Source organism: Ambystoma mexicanum, chromosome 12 (genome assembly GCF_040938575.1).
Source record: "Ambystoma mexicanum isolate Mex_15411 chromosome 12, UKY_AmexF1_1, whole genome shotgun sequence".
In the NCBI taxonomy this organism is placed as follows: Eukaryota; Metazoa; Chordata; class Amphibia; order Caudata; family Ambystomatidae; genus Ambystoma; species Ambystoma mexicanum.
The window spans coordinates 199,753,827-199,771,200 of record NC_090936.1 but is presented as its reverse complement, the minus strand read 5'-3'; positions in this window follow the sequence as shown (position 1 = coordinate 199,771,200).

Sequence of the window (17,374 nt, the reverse complement as noted above, 5' to 3'; positions counted from 1 at the left end):
CAAGCATTGTCCTCAAAACATTGCTGCGAGCGGCTATGTTAAGTGACGGCATTACTTTTTCTTTTTAGGTGTTGGATTCAATTTCCACCCTGGCATTCTTTTCATGTGAACTCCTAACTACATATACTTAAAGATGTAGCTGTATTTCCCCTTCTCCAATCAGGTCAACTCCATGCTTCATTTGTCAGTTAAACGGGATCGGCTGGACTTGGCTCTTGGGCTTTCTTTTGTGGGTTTTGAATTGCCTTACACAAGCATTTTTTAAACAAAATGAAAATGTTTCTTTGCAGCTGACTTGGTTAAAGTGCTGCTGAAATCCGAATGAAATGAAGCAGCTATGATTTCTACAGCACCCTCATAATGATAAAAGCCGTTTCAACATCTGTTGGACTTACATTAAAGAGACATGCGATGTGATTGATTTAGTGGAAATGTTGCCCTTTGACGACAAGAAACACATGTTGTAACTTTGGACATCGAGTCCTATATATTAATATACCTCAAAACAGAGTGATTAACATACTGAGCTGTGACAGGGCCTTGATTCTAGATCTGCACCCCACAATGGCACTCCAGACTTTATAATTAATGGTGCCACTGTAGGTTTTGAAGAACATTCATTTTATGTTCAAACAAATGACACTGCAGTGGGCTCTTCGTTTGCCTCAAGCTTGGCCATTCGTTTTATGTCTGCATTTGAGGACACATATATCTTTTCAGGGACCAATCTATTTCAGAAATCTATTTAGCTCTATAAACACTACATTTACAGCATCCTCTTAATTCCGGAGTGCACTGAATCCAACCTGAAAGAGTTTATGCTACGAATGAAGAGCTTGGATCCTGACTTGAGATTTACTTGCAAATAGAACTCACAGAGTATTGCTTTTCTAAATTTGACAATTTATCGCAATTAAAGTACATAGGAACTGGACCTATTTAGCTAACGGATTAAAACACTACACTTCCATTCATTTAAAAACATCCAAAAGCACTGCTACAGAATTTACCATATGGGAAAAAATACTTAAATAATATGTAAAGTGAAACCAGAATATCAGCTAATTAATAAAAATCTGACACCACCAAAAAATCAAGGGTACATGTGTTCATTAGCAGTGTGCTTTTGTCTCAAATGATGAATGCCCCATTTAATTGGGCTTTCACAAGGGTTCAAATCACTATGCATTTAAAATGTATTGCATATTTTTGAATTTCAGAGGGTAGGGCAACCTCCCCAGTTATACAATGTTAATGAAATGGGTGTTATTGTCATACGAATTTAAGGTGTGCTAATAATGTACACATTTATATGTGTTTGGTTACACATGTGGAAGAGAGAGGAAGGAGGATATTCAGTGCTGGAATGTATAAATGAAATGATTTGTTCTTCTTAACATAAACACGTGTATTTATGAAGTTATGATGTTTCCGATGTGAAACAGATTTGTGTATATATTTTAAGTCCCAAGGCTTCACATGGGTAAAGAAACATCTGCCTTTTTGAATTTAGGCCAACTTCTGTCGATGCCTTTTCTCTGACCATGAGACAAACCTCAGAGATGATAAGACTAATGCCACGCTCTGTAATTCAGAGAGCTGTAGATTACAAGCTCAATGTATAGACAGCCAAATCCCCCTAGCCAGCAAAAGAGGGTGCAAGAGCCCCTACAATGCCCCGAGGAAATGTCTCTTTCTCTCTAGCCTATAGCTGCTTTAAAAAGATATACTGCGCTTTGGAATCTGTAGATTTTTAGCCAATTTAGTTTCTGTTTATGACAATTCTTCTCTTATGTGAGACGATATGGCCACCCACCTTGGAGGCGTCACTGAGCACACACCATAGTTTGACAATATGTTCCAATCTTACCGCAAATGATGGGCTCTCTTCATTTTTCAAATCTGTTCCTCTTCCAGTCACACAAATAATATGTTGCAACTAGCCCAAAATAACATCCTTTGTTAATCAAGATGCGTTTGCAGGCAAAACATACAGGACTGCATCAAACTTGGCACCTCTACATACTGTGAAAGCAATATTTTTTGCAAGCTGTATCCACCGGGATATCTGCTTTTCACCAAAAATCATTTCACCAAATGAGAAATCTAAAAAACAAATTCTTCGAATTTGGTTGGGTAAGTGGTTACATTTGAAAACATAGATAGGGTGGGTAAGGGTATAGGATAAGGTAGGGGGAAGTGGGTGGGTCTGGGGTCTCCCCCCACATAATAAAAACATTTGAAGAACATTTATGTGAAGTGGATTCGGTGAAATCACATACATCTGTATCCACCTTGGCTAATTTCTTTATTTCTGCATTTAACCAGGGATTTAACAGGAGGAGCACCAAACCACTGTGTTTCTCAAACAATATGATGCTCTGACAGTTGCAGTAATTCATTTAGGAAAATGCATTTTCAAGCAATGTTTACCTCCCCCAAGCATTGTGTTTGTTATCAGGCATCTTTAAATCCTGTTATTATTAATGGTACCAAATGCATCTGGCCACGTGATTGCATACCCATATTTGTTTATGTCTGAAATCAGAGCGTTCATTTGACTAAATGCTACCTTTTCGCTGAGCACTTTCTCACGTCTCCGTATCCCAGGAAGCAGTGCTGTGCTACAGTCCCTTTCATGAGCTATCCACATTGACCTTTACCAATGCACCAGGCCTTATTTTTTTTTATCTCACTTCATCTTGTGTCTCTTCTGGCAGAAGTTGTTCTCCTCATAACACATAAACGATCAAGGCTGTTGCTACCATAGTTTTCTATCAAAATATAAGAACAGTAAACTCTGATGGGAGTTATTAATTGGCATTTTACTAACGTAACACGGCAATGTATTCCACAAGCACATTGTACACAATAGCCCCTATCTGGAGTAATGGTACTGTGTTCTCAGCAGCCCACATGCACTCGAGGTTATGGAAAAAAAAATATGAAATGGTTCAATTATTTCTGAATTAACTTGATATTGACATATCTTGAGATGTATAAACCCTAATCACCACACATCATCCCCCGTCTTTAAATAATGGCATGAATGCAAATCAGATGTTTTACTAAGCTGTGAAAGAGCATATAGAGATTCATGTGATCATTATCAGTATCATACCAATATGACATTGTGGGGACGTATTTGGACCCCATCATTTTATATTTCTCTTGTTCTCTCTGGGTATAAACATGTCACTGCTTTATGTTTTCTCTATCACTAGCGTCAATACACTTTTTTTTCAGCCCAAACATTTAGCACAGAAACACGATTGTGCGAATGAATTGCATTATGACACTACCTCCATTAGGCGTGTCTGAATATTATATGTGACCTTAGTGATTAGAACTAATGCCACGATATTATAAAGCCAGCGCAGCGTTATGCTGCTGGCATTGTGGATTGCTGACTCTGCAAGTAAATGCCTTGGTCCAACAAAACACCAAGTGGACAGGGCACTCAAACTGTGGGAGACTGTAAGAAAAATGCAAGACGTTGATAAAACGCTGGCATGTTAGGAAAGAGGCAGGCAGGGAAGTCATTTCACCAAAATGTCAGGGGTAGTGACATCACACGACCCTTCACCTCGGATAACCCACCCCCAAGTGTCACCACAGGAAGAGATGGCACATAACCTTTCACCCCTTCACAAAACAGGAAGTGGCATCACATAGCATCGTTCCTCAGTACACTAGAAAAGAACAAGTAACTTCTTACCTTGTAACGTTCTTTCGATGGGATGTTCCTCCGACGTATTCCTTATCTATGATATTTGTATCTCCAGCTTGCTGGCCGCCTCGGAAAAAATGTTTCCCAGTAGAGGGTGCTGTGCGTCGACGTCCGTCGAGTAGGTGCTCCTCGACGGCCACCGTATCGATGCCGACGTCATCATGCCTATAAATGGCCACGCGCAGCGTCCGTTGCTCAGTTCCGTTTTGTAGAGTAAAGTAGTTATTGTATGAATGGTTACTACCCTTGAAGGAGCGTAAGCTGCAACCACAAGGGAAATGTTACTGCGTGGATGGATGGGAGGGGCGATAAGGAATACGTCGGAGGAACATCCCATCGAAAGAACGTTACAAGGTAAGAAGTAACTTGTTCTTCGAAGGGATTGTGTCCTCCGACGTATTCCTTATCTATGATAGACTCCTATAGCAGTGGTATGTGATTGGAGGCGGGAGTAAGAGATGCCATATTACCCTTTAAGAATGAACAGAGTGTAACACAGCTTTGCCAAATCTAGTCTCTTGACTAGAGGCGGAATCCAGGCTATAAAATTTGGTAAAGGTATGTGCGGATGACCATGTGGCAGCCGCACATATGTCTCTAATTGGTACCCCTCTTTGAAGAGCTGAGGATGATGCGATACCCATGGTCGAATGAGCCCTTAGATTTTGAGGGGGCTCTTCCCTGCCAGTTTGTAGCATTCCAGAATGGCTAAAATAATCCATCTGGAGATGGTTTGTTTGGTTATTGGTAATCCCAATTTATGTCCTGCGTAACCTACAAAGAGTTGGTCTGCTTGTCTAATTTTAGCAAGCCTACTGATATAAAAACTCAAGGCTCGCTTAGGGTCCAGCCTGTGTAGTCTCTCTTCCTCTTTCCACGGGTGGGGAGGAGGATAGAATGAAGGTAAAGTAATCTTCTGAGTAATGTGAAATTCAGAAACTACCTTTGGGAGGAAGTTAGGCTTCACCTGTAGAACTACTTTGTCCTTGTGAAAAGTTGTATGAGGAGGTTTACAAGATAGGGCTTGTATCTCGCTAACCCTTCTAGAAGATGTTAATGCTACCAATAAAACAGTTTTGAGGGTGAGAAACTTCAATGAACAAGAGTGGAGTGGTTCAAAGGGAGCACCCTTTAGGAAGTTTAAAACTAGATTTAAGTCCCATAAGGGAACTTGGAATGGTCTTGGAGGGTAAAAATTAGTTAGACCTTTCAGGTATTGTATTACCAATGGAATTTTGAAATACGATGGCTCCTCTGCAGTGCGCTTAAAGATCGATAGCGCTGCGAGATAGCCCTTAATAGTGCCAACTTGAAGGCCTGAATTTGCCAAATAAAGTAAGAAGGATAACACCGCAGGTGTACCACATGAAAAGGGTTCGATATTCTTTTCTCTGCACCAGCTGCAAAATTTATTCCAACGGCAGCGGTATAGAGTTTTAGTTGCTGGTCTTCTGGTCGAAAGCAACACCTCCAGGACGTCATCTGGAAGGTCCCAATCCTTGTACCTCAACCTTTCAGATACCAAGCGTGAAGGTTTAGGGTCTTGATGGCTGGATGGACAACCTGACCTCCCTTCTGTGAGAGAAGATCCTCTCTGTACGGTAGACGAAATGGAGGATGGATGGACATGTCCAGAAGGTCCGGGTACCACGTTCTCCTGGCCCAATTCGGGGCAATTAGGATCATGGTCTTCCGAAACCTTCTCAACCTCCTGATCATTTGAGGAATGACAGGGACCGGAGGAAACGTGTACAGAAGTGGGAACTCCCCGTCCACTACGAACGCGTCTCCTACAGCTCCTCTCGGGGGAAATTCCCTTGAGCAAAATCTGTCGCACTTCCTGTTGATACTGGTGGTGAACAGATCCACTTGAGGGGTTCCCCAAAGGGCGAAGATCTCTTGAAGGACTTCCTGAGCTATCTCCCATTCGTGGGAGACTGTGTTCTGCCTGCTCAGAGCATCCGCAGTCAAGTTCTTCTCTCCGGCTAGGTGAATTGCTGATAGAGAGATTCCTTCCTGAATTGCCCAAAACCAGAGCTGCATCGCCTCTCTGCACAGTGGCAGTGACCCTACGCCTCCTCTTTTGTTGAGGTAGTGCATGGCCACTGTATTGTCCGTCATTATCAGGATGTTTCTCCCCCATACAGACGGCAGAAAAGCCTTCAGTGCCAGTCTGATGCCTCTCAGCTCCAACAGGTTGATGTGTAGTCTGGACTCCGATGGCGACCAACGACCGCTGATGGTCAAGTCGTTGGCATGGGCTCCCCACCCCGTGAGTGAGGCGTCTGTGACTACTGTTATCTCCGCCATGGTTGCCAAAACAGTTCTCCTTTCAAGATGTTCTCTGGAGAGGCCCACCATTGAAGGTCGTGGGCTACCTTGTCCGGAATCCGGAGGAGATCTGTCATCCTCCGTGAGAATTGTGACCACTGAGTCCTCAGTGCCCACTGAAGGGATCTCATTCTCAGGCGAGCCTCTGGCACAAGGGATATGCAGGATGCCATGAGGCCTAGAAACCTCAAAAAGTCGTAGGCTGGGAGACGTTGGGCATTTTGAAACCTGGTGACCATCTGCAGAATATCTTGAGCCCTCACCTCTGGTGGCGAGGCTTTTCCCAGGGACGTGTCCAGGACTGCTCCAATGAACTGGAGTCTCTGTGATGGTATCATCTGTGACTTCTTTAAATTGAGGGAGAAGCCCAGCCTGTGAAGGGAGTGGCAGACATAATCTAGTTGGATCCGAGCTTGTTCCGAAGAAACTGCTCTGATCAACCAATCGTCCAGGTAGGGGTAGACGTGAATCCCTTCCCTCCTTAGACTTGCAGCCACAACCGACATTAGCTTGGTGAAGACCCTCGGGGCGGAGGTCAGCCCAAATGGCAGAACTTGAAATTGATAATGAGAGTTGCCAATTGCGAACCTCAGTTACTTCCTGTGCTTGGATGGATTGGCACATGAAAATAAGCATCCTGAAGGTCCAGAGATACCGACCAGTCCTGAAGCTGGAGGGCCTGAAGGATCTGAGAGAGAGTCCTTCCTGGGGAACTTGTTCAATTCTCGTAAGTCCAGGATGGGTCTCAGTCCTCCGTCTTTCTTTGGTATGAGAAAGTAGGGGGAGTACCAGCCCTTGTTCCTGTCCGCTACAGGTACCGGTTCTATGGCACCTTTCTCTAGCAGGTCTACAATTTCCTGCAAGAGGAGCGGATCCGGCACTTTCAGAGAGCTGTTCCCCGGTGGATGGCTCTGAGGGATGCGTAGAAAGGGCAGGCAGTAACCTTGGGCAACTGTCTCCAATGCCCAAGCATCTGACGTAATAGCCTGCCATTCCGTCAGATGGTGAGTTAACCTGCCCCCTACAGGTGTCTTGTGATGGGAGACCTCAGAGTGGTTTGGGAGCGGCTGATGCAGTTGCCGAAGGTAAAGCGGCTCCTGCTGATGCGGCTTTCTTTCCTTTACCCCGTCCACCACGGGTAAATTTTCCTTGGCCTCTTTGAGCCGGCCGTCCTCTGCCTCTTCCATATGAGGAATAATAGCGAAAGGACCTTCCTCTCCAAGAGGATCCTGAGGGACGAAAATTAGTTTGGCGGATTGCAGCTCCTAGTGACTTGGCTGCTGCTTTAGATGTTTGTAGTTTTTCCAAACTGTCATCTGCCTTTTTACCAAACAGGGAAGAGCCGTCAAAGGGCATATTTAAAAGTCTGGCTTGTACGTCAGAAGCAAAGCCGGACTTTCTCAACCACGCATGCCTGCGGATTGTGGTACTTGCCGCCATGGCCCTGCTGATACTGTCAGCAGAATCAATGCCAGTTTGAAGGGACTCACACATTGCATCTTTACCATCTCTGATGATATTTAAAAATGCGTCCCTTTCTTCTCCTTCCTGGAGGCAGTCAGCCGCTGATGAAGCACACTCCCAAAGAGTGTGGCTGAACCTAGCGAGCGTACAAGTTGCATTAATAGATTTTAAAGCCATGCTACAGGCCGAGAAGACTTTCTTAGCCATGGCATCATATTTTTTATCATCCCTATCCTGAGGAGCAGTGGGGTATGCAGATGTACTGCCTGATGAAGTTGCAGCCTGGACCACAAGACTCTCTGGAGTAGGGTGCTAAGATAGGTATTCAGGGTCAGCAGCAGATACCCTATATTTCGCTGACAACTTCTTGTTACCCGCAGAGACAACTTCAGGAGTTTCCCAGTTAGTTAAAATCTTTCTTTGTAAAGCAGAATGAAAGGGAACCACAGGATCCTCCTGTGGACCTTTATCCAGAATATCTGTGAGGTCATCCTGTTGAAAAACAGGTGAAGGCGCAGACCAACCCATGAACTCCATAATTCTTGACATTAGGGTTCTACAAGGGGTTTCAGCATGTTTCCCTGGGTCTGGTTTGACAAATTCCACTTCTGGGGAAGTGTCTAGGCCACTTGCTTCCTGTAATGCATCCTGAAGGTCTTTCAACCTTCTTTCCTCAGAGGCAAAAGTCTCTGGTTCAGGTAATGTGGTCCTCTGCAGCCCAAAAGGCCTTTCTTGATCAGAATATTTCCTTTCTTCAAAAATTGAAGTTAAGGGGGGATGCTCTGGTCTGTGAAATGGTATAAAACCCATCTCTAAGGCAGAGGGAGCCATCATCAGTGGCCTTGAAAAAGTTGATGTCGTCGACGGCGATGTAAAAATCCTCGAAGGCGCCGGCAAAGGCGTCGAGAAAACTGGAAGAGGCCTCGAAGAACTCGAGAGGATCGGAATCCTGCTCGAGGATGTCGACGACGTTCTCGACGTCGTGTCGGAGGTTCTCGGTGTAACCGTTGGCTGTGGAGTAGCCGTGGGTTTTTCTTTTATCGGCGTCGATGTCGGCGTCGACGCCGGCGTCGACTCAATCGACGGATGCGTCGAAGAACCCTTCGATAACGGCGTCGATGGCGTCGATCTATGCTTCGAAGGGGCTTTCGACGATGGCGTCGAAGATGCTTTACTTCCCGATGGCTCATGGCGCTTTTGGGTCGATTCTTTCGCCGGGTGCTTCGACTCGCGGCGTTTAGATTTTTTGGGCTTTTCACCTGGGGTATCACCCTCAGCTGACTTCGAGGGGGTCGAGACCGCTTTGTCGAAGACGCTTAGCATCTTTTTTCTGAATTCCTCCCACTCAGCTTGAGAGCTGTGTTTTGTGGGGCAATTTACTCTTTCAGGGGAACTAGAAGACGACGATAAAGGGAATCTTCTTCGTCTCTTTTTCGAGTGTCTAGACCTCGACGAGTGGTGGGAGCCACTTCGAGACCTAGACCGAGAATGCTTTTGACGGTGAGGAGACGAATGTCTCGACTCTACCGCAGAAACTTTTGAGGAAATTAAAACTGACTTACCTCTCTCGAGCTTCCCCTTACGTTCCTTGAAGGCTTTCGCCGTCATGGATAGGCATTCCTCACACTCCGAACACTGGTGTTCGATTCCCAGACACCACAAACAGATCCTGTGAGGATCTGTCAACGACATTTTCTTCCCACAGTCTCAGCATTTTTTGAAACCGGACCGAGGAGTCGTCGGGTCGGAGAAGGAAGCCATCGAGTACGAGTCGGTTTTCTCGTGGAAATATGAATATATATCGACTGACGAACTGAGCAACGGTATTCCAACGCACACGAAGCGCGGAAAAACGGAACTGAGCAACGGACGCTGCGCGTGGCCATTTATAGGCATGATGACGTCGGCGTCGATACGGTGGCCGTCGAGGAGCACCTACTCGACGGACGTCGACGCACACCGCCCTCTACTGGGAAAAAAATTTCCGAGGCGGCCAGCAAGCTGGAGATACAAATATCATAGATAAGGAATACGTCGGAGGACACAATCCCTTCGAAATATGGTTACAATATCACTAATATGATATACATTTCATTAAGAATGGATCACCATAAGTAGCGTTAATATCAGTGTGTATAGGCCTATATTACCAAATTACTGTGAATGTAAGCAGACATGCAACACAATGACGTGGACTATTGTACATCACTCTGGCTAAACTGTAAACAGAAAATCCTGAAAATAGACCTAAACCCCAAAGCACAGACATCCATTGCCGGCTACAGACTGGAAACAGCAACCAACCAACACAAGTCCAACCAGAAAAACAATGGTCTGGAGGGTTGCCCACAGCTGTGCCAGTGCTTATGAATGATTTGAAACCTTCTAACTATCACAATTCTGTTTTGCTTATCTGCTATGTAACCCACCATTTTTTGTTAGATGGGAGATAGAGGGGAAGGAAGTGCTGCAGGTCACAGTAATTGCAGGTTTTTTAATTTTAAAATATAAACAGCAGCAGCAGGTCCATGACATCACCGCTAGAAAAGGCCGATTTTATTATTTTCTTTGGTCCTTTTTATCAAGCTTAATGCCAGCCTTCTCCAGCTTCGAAGCACTGGAACAGGAACTGAACCCAAGTTGCACTGCATCCTCTTGTTCCTCAAGCAAGTGCGTGGCCCCTGAGCTATCCTTTCATACATATATTTGTTTTGCTTGAGGAAGGAACAGATGGTTTACTTCAAAGGCAGATGTACATTAATGATCTCACCTTGTGTCTATCTAGAGTGTGTCTGTGATGCAGGCCTGGTACATATGGGTGAGGTCACACAGTGCCCAGGCAGGATTGGTGGAAGATGCCACCGGGGCACACCCCTCTCATGACAGGCCCAGTGGCTCACTGGATGTGCAAAGCAGACAATGAGTAACACTGATGAGATTTGCATTCATGCTGTGCTGTCACTGAGTACTGCAGGCTGCTCTTACCCATTCCCAGCTAGCTGGACCTCGCCCCCATACCATTCCTGTACTGGGTATGAGCTGCACAGACAGCCCCACCTCTGAACCCAACAGTTCAGGCATTCTTCACTAATGGACTGCCAATGTGTTAGTGAGGGTAGCTTCATGGTCTTCCCTGCATGCCTGTTATTTCTTCAGCTAACGAGATCTAGATTCCAGGTGAAAAAAGCGGTGGCACCTGTTGCTGCATTTGCAACCACCTTTTTAACCACCTTTATAAGGTGCAACAAAGGCATCTGCTCTTGGCACTGCCTCTTTGTCCAGTGGCACAGGGGTAGCAAGGTCAGGTCTTGGGGTAGCAGAGGGGGGGTCAGGGGTAGCAAACGCTACCCCTGGCTACCCCCAAATGACGTCCCTGAAGGCAGGATAATGCCAAATCAGGATACTTCAATATGACTCCAAGTCTTGTGATCTACATAGCCGGTGCATCACTGAAGTATGATGTACTAATCCACCAGTGGAGTAAGAAATTAGTGTGACTCACTCCTGAAAGTGGAGTAAGGCATTTTCCCAAGAAGTGCCGGGGCTGTATTCTGTCATTGTGATAGATTAGGTTTTTTTCTCATCATCATACTGTTTGTGATAAATGTAAGGGTCTTTGGGGGTGAGGTCAGGCTACTGCTGGAAGGGGTATGCTGTTGGTTTGTTACTGTTAACTTTGCAATGTACAAGTTTGGTGGTAGCCTTGACGTTAAAATAGGCAGGCTGCCGCCAAACTTGCGATTTTTACCGGCACCCGTGAATGGGCAATTACCGGGTCATTATGGCCCCGCCGGACCTGGTAATTGGCCATTCTCTGGCACCGGAAAAAAATGCTCCCCATTCCCATTTGAGCCCAATTCAGAATGGTGCCGGTGCATCCGACATGCTCTGCTCGCGGGTGCCGGTATGCCTGCCAGGCCAGCACCCGTGAGCAGAACTTGTAATTTTCCGGTCCGGTAACAACGGTACCAGTACCTTACTGGTACCGTTGTTACCAAAACAGCAAACTTATAATGAGGCCCACTGTCTCTATTACTCGTTGTCTTCGAATTACACTGTGTGGGCTCCTGTCTTCTACACCATCTAGGTCAGATTTGCTCTGGGGGCAGGTTCTATGGTTGCGATGCCTCATAAAATGTCCTGCTACTGCTAATTCATTGTGAAGTCTACACAAGTTTCAGTACGTTTCCCCCTAGTCACAGCAGGACCATCATCAGAACCAGCTGTCTAACGCACCAGTATACAATTAGGCAGTTGTCAATATCATCTCTTCCTTGTTAATCCATCAGCGGTGTTGCTTCATTGTAACACAGAAATGGTTATATGTGATATTACCGAAGCAAATTTCAGAGTAGTACAATTCATTGCGACCAAAAATACAGATTTTATTTTTTAATTTGGGGTGTGCCCCTCCCAAGCATCCCAATGTATATACTTATAATGCAACTCCAACCCCATCCCGACCCACTTTAAACCCCTTACCCCTATACTCTATATATACTGATTTAATATTGTCAGTATTTTCCAGCAAAGCCCTCGCAGGACAAGGCCACATTGTTAAACGACACAGGTTCGCAGGAGACGCCCCCCGACGACATGTAGCATGTTTGCTACATCCATGCTACCGAGCCTATAAAATCCAAGTTTCGGACCCTCAGTGGCAAAGCCCTCGCAGGACAAAGCCACAGTGTTGTATGATGCAGGTTTTGGCGACAAAGGGGTCTGCGGCGTGGACAGTGAGTGCGGATGAGTCATCCTACTGTCCGCGACCGCCAGGTAAGAAGTTGTGGGGGAGTTTGTTTGCTCTGCGCTTCTTAGCTCTTCGACTGTGCCTCTCCCCTGACTGTGTATCCTCGTACCCCTGTGACCAGCACCTCTGCCTTTTAAGCATGTTCAGCCCCATTAAGTGCTCTCTGAGTCGTGCCATCCCACCCCTCCTTGAGTTCTCCCTCACTCCTTCCACCCTTTCCCCCCTTGTCCTCTCCCTGTATGGTTCCCCCGCAATTCGTGATCACATGCTCTCTGCGCCGCTTCTATCCTTTCCTGTTCACACGGCACGTCCTCAGTCCACGTGGTCTCTCCCAATCCTTGATCACATGTGCTTTCATGCCCCATTTATCCTTGGCTCTTCTTGCGCACACGGGTCCCAGCCTGCGTGGTCCCTCGCACTCCTTGTTCGTATGTGCTTCTGTGCACCTTCCATTCTTGGCTACGCTCACGCTTGCTCGTCCCAACCTGCGTGGTCCCTCAAAATCCTTGATTGCGTGTGCTTCCGTGCCCTCGCTAGGACTCACGTGCCCCTGTGTGTCCTTGCCCCCCTGCAGGCCCCCTCCGCCGCCCCTCTTTCATCCCAGACCCTGTTACTACGCTGTGCTGCTCTGTGTTTCCTCTTCTGAGCCCCTTGCTTATTGCACTGTTCCTGTTTTTGTTTTGCTTTCTTGACTACTGTTATGTGTACTGCCTACCTCCATTTGTTTCTCTCATTCTTCTCCTTAGGTTCTCTTTGATCACTGTTCATTTATTTAGTCCTAGCTCTGCCTCCCTGTGTGTGTTCCCTGCTGTGTCCTTCTCTTTCAGGTGCCCTCATCATAGCTATATACAGTACTGTTTACTTCTGTATGGTTTCTCACACTTCTCCTTAAGTTCCCTTGATCTTCGTTTTCCAGCTACTGCTCTGCCTGGTGTTCCCCCTGCTGTGTCCTTTTTTCGTTTTTCCTTTAGGTCTCCTCATTTTTACTCTGTTAACTGGTTTGTTTTTAACTTCTATTTGATTACTCTTCTCTTAGTCCCTCAAACCCTTCGTTTAATCAGCGTTTTATTTATTACTTGTTCTTGCTTCGTTCCATCTTGTCTGCTTGAACCCCCCTTGTGTCCTCCCCCAGTGTTTCCACCCATTTGTGGTTCCCTCTCCTCCCCCCTCTTCCTCTCTCCTCTTTCCCCCACCTCCGCATCCTCTATGGTGCTCTCTGTTTCTCCTATTTTCTCTAACTTTCTGTTGACTATCCTGCTCTTCTCACTAAGTCTGGTAGGAAGAAATTCAAAAAGGATGGATAGGTCTCCAACCCATGCCTCTCTATCACTGATACCTATACCAGCGCTTCCTCCAGACAGACCTTCGCTGACATCCTCTTTGTCGTTCCTTTGCCAGACCTATGGACTCCCCATATGGTCTCTGTGCTCTCTCCTTTTTCTTCCTCTCCCATTAATGGTGGCACTCAGTGGGAGGCCCTCATGGCCCCCTTCCACTCCTCTAGGGTCATCATTTTTTTAAAAAAAAGATTTTTATTTTGAAAACAAATAAACAATACAAACCAAACTTGCAGCGTTATTTACAATAAACTCGTGAACATCAATTAACGCTCATTACTGCTCCCCCAATCCCCCCCAAGAGCTTATTTGCATTTCTTATTCTGTATCCGCTGCGTGTGGCTGGGTATCGCTTTCTTCCGAAGCTGCAGAATCCACTACTGTGCCAAACAGTCCTGTTATTAACATTCTCCAAGCCATTAGGTTACCCACATCTTCTTCCCCGCACTTGCTACATGCCTCCTGCCACACCACCGTTTCAGCCTCTGCCCATTTTTGCAAGTCCCGCCACCATACCTCTACCCGTGGCTTGTGGCATTGCTTCCAGCCCATAGCTATCCTTCTTTTAGCAAGCACATATGCCAGGTCCCTCAGTTTCCCAAGGTGTTTAGTGTTCCGTGGTCTGGGAAACCCTCCCAACAGGCAGGCCCAGGCTGTATCTATGTTGAGCGAGACCCCTTTATCCGCTAGTTTCCGTGCCACTTCCCCCCAAAATGCTTCAATCACTGGGCAAGACCAGAACATGTGTGTCATATCTGCGTCTTCCTCATCGCATTTTGGGCATGCTTGTCTTCCTGCGTTTGCAAACTTAGATATTCTCTTCGGGGTCATATAGGCTCTATGCGTTATGTATAACTCTATCTGCTGCAATCTAGCATTTCTGGACACTTTCTTGTGGTATCCTATAGCACGTTCCCACATGCCATCGGTCATCTGTGCCCCCACCTCCGCTTCCCAGTCCAGCCTCAGGTGAGTCAAATCCTTCCCCACCCGGGTCATCACCATCTCATACAGTCTAGAGATCTCGTGCCCTCCTTCTGATATATCATATATTGTTCCCATTAGAACGTCTGGTTCTTCCGCCAGTACTATCTCTGGCCAGGTTTTGCGAATAGTCTGCACTAGCCTACGATACGTGACATATTGGCCTCCATGCAAGCCTGTCTCTTCTCCCAGTTCTTCGAACTCTTTAATAGCCCCTTCTTGCCATATGTCTCCCAATGTGACCAGCCCAACCGATTCCCAATAGGTCCTGATTATCATCCTGAGCTGGTTGTCTTCCCTAGCTAAGGCAACTAGTGGCACCTGTGAAGAACACGGGCATGGGTTCTCCATCAGTTGGCATACTCTAGGCCACATCTTCCACCCAAGCAACAGCATACCCGGGCGTTCTTTCATTTCAAGTCTAGTCACCCAGATAATCTCATTTAGGTAAAACGGGGTGCAGTCCTGCCCAAACAGCCTAGATTCAGGAGTTTCTTCATCAGAGAGCCATCTGGTTACATATTGCAACTGACTGACTACATAATAGGCCTCAAAGTTCGGCAGCTTGATGCCCCCTCTATCATGGAAGTTCTGTAGCTTCCATAGCACCACTCTATTGCGAGTGCCGTGCCACAGGAAGTCCCTACACATGCTGTTCAGTTTGACAAAAAACTTTTTGGGTATCAAGTATGGTATATTACTGAAGAAATGTAACAGTCTAGGCAGGACCACCATTTTGAGCATCGCCCCCCGTCCCCCCATCATCGCCAGCGGCAGCTTCTCCCAAAACTTCATATTTGTGCGGATTCTTTTCACAGCCACCTCAGTGTTATGCAAGTGTTCCTCCTCCACAGTATGATATACATCTATTCCGAGGTAGCGGAAGGAATCAGCCGCCCAAGGTACGGACAACACTGGCAACCGTTCCAGAGGGGCTCCTATGTAGCTCCCCAATGGGAACATGCTCGATTTTTGGGGGTTCACCGCAATGCCGGACAATTCTGCATACTTTTCCATGACCTCTAGAATATACTGAAGAATTTCTTCCGGATATTTCAAATACAGTAGCAAATCGTCAGCATATAAGGATATTAGGTGTTTCTCTCCCCCTGCTTCAATACCGACCATATCATATTGTTGTCTGAGGTACACTGCCAGGGGCTCTAGGGCCAGAATGTATAACATCGGGGACCAGGGGCACCCTTGTCTGGTGCCTCTACTGAGTTGCCACCTTTCAGATATCACTGATCCTGTGCGCACTCTGGCCAGTGGTTCACTATACAACAATTTCGCCCACCTAACATAACCCGGCCCCATCCCGTATTCTTCCAGGGCCGCCAGCAACCATGGCCACCTCACTGAATCAAAAGCTTTGACTGCATCTAGGGACACCACCGCCATTTCCCCATCGCTCCTGTTTCCCTCTTCAATCACCCGGTGGAGTCGCCTGTGGTTGTAGGTTATATTTCTGTTGGGCACATGACCTGTCTGATCCAGGTGTATCAGGTTACTGATGACCCTTCTCAGCCTATTAGCCAGGACCGCCGTCAAGATCTTGCTGTCCTGGTTCAACATTGACAACGGCCTATAGGAGCCGCAGCAATGCCCTGGCTTGTTAGGCTTGGGGAGTGGCACGATTAGTGCTTCTCTGAGCGTGTCCGGTAGCCGACCCTTCTCAAAAGACTCATTGAGCATCTCTAGCATAGGGGGGAGTACTTCTGCTTTATATGTTTTGTAAAACTCAGCCGGGAATCTGTCCGTACCCGGGGTCTTTCAGGTGGGCAGCTGTTTCACCACCTCCTCTAATTCCTCCAGGGTAATCGGCGCGTCTAGTTCCTCCCTTTCTTCATCACTAATCTTAGGTAATTCCATGTCTTTTAGTGTTTCTCTAATTTCCTCCTGATTGTCCCCTCCTCTGTCCTCATATAATGTTCTATAATAGTCCAAAAATGCCTTGTTGACTCCTTCCTGGGTGTCAGCCACCTCCCCGTCTTCTCTGGTTATTATCCTAATCGGGGGCCTGGGGGTTTCGCTCTTGTATAACCACGCCAACAAGCGGCCAGTTTTATCCCCACCTGCATGTTGCCTCTCAAAATACTTTTTGTAGTTAAGGTTGCAGAGCCTTTCCCAAAGCTCCGCACACCTCTGCTGCAACTCGAGTACAAGTTCCGCGTCCCCTCCTGCCCTGTTGCTTTCGCGCTCCAGTTTCTCTTCCGCTTCCTCTAGTTCTGCTAGGACCCCAACCTGTAGGCCTTTTGACTTAGCAATAGCCGCACCCCGCAACACCACCTTAAAGGCCTCCCAGAGTGTGCGCGCCGAATCTACGCTGCCTGTGTTTACCTAAAAGTACTGTGAGATCGCATCCCTGATGTCTTCCCTGAAGACTGGGTCTCTGAGCGCCTCTGCCCGGAGGCGCCACGTCGGTATCCGCGCCCTGGGGCGGCAGTACTGCCAGGTCAGCACCAGGGGTGAGTGGTCCGACAGGACCCTCGCTCTATATTCTATTTGGGTGGTCTCTATCATCACATCTGGCGTGGCAAAAAATAATCCAGCCTCGTGTACAGGTGCTGCAGAGCTGAGTAGTGCGAGTACTGTGTTTCATTAGGGTGTTTCAGTCTCCAAACATCCGCCAGCCCAAAGTCATCTAGTAATGTCTGTAATACCCTGGCCGCCGGGGTGGGCCTATCAATCTTCCCATCAGATCTGTCTGCCTTTGGGTCGAGCACACAGTTGAAGTCCCCTCCCCAGATAACCGCTCCCCCCACACACACGCCCAGA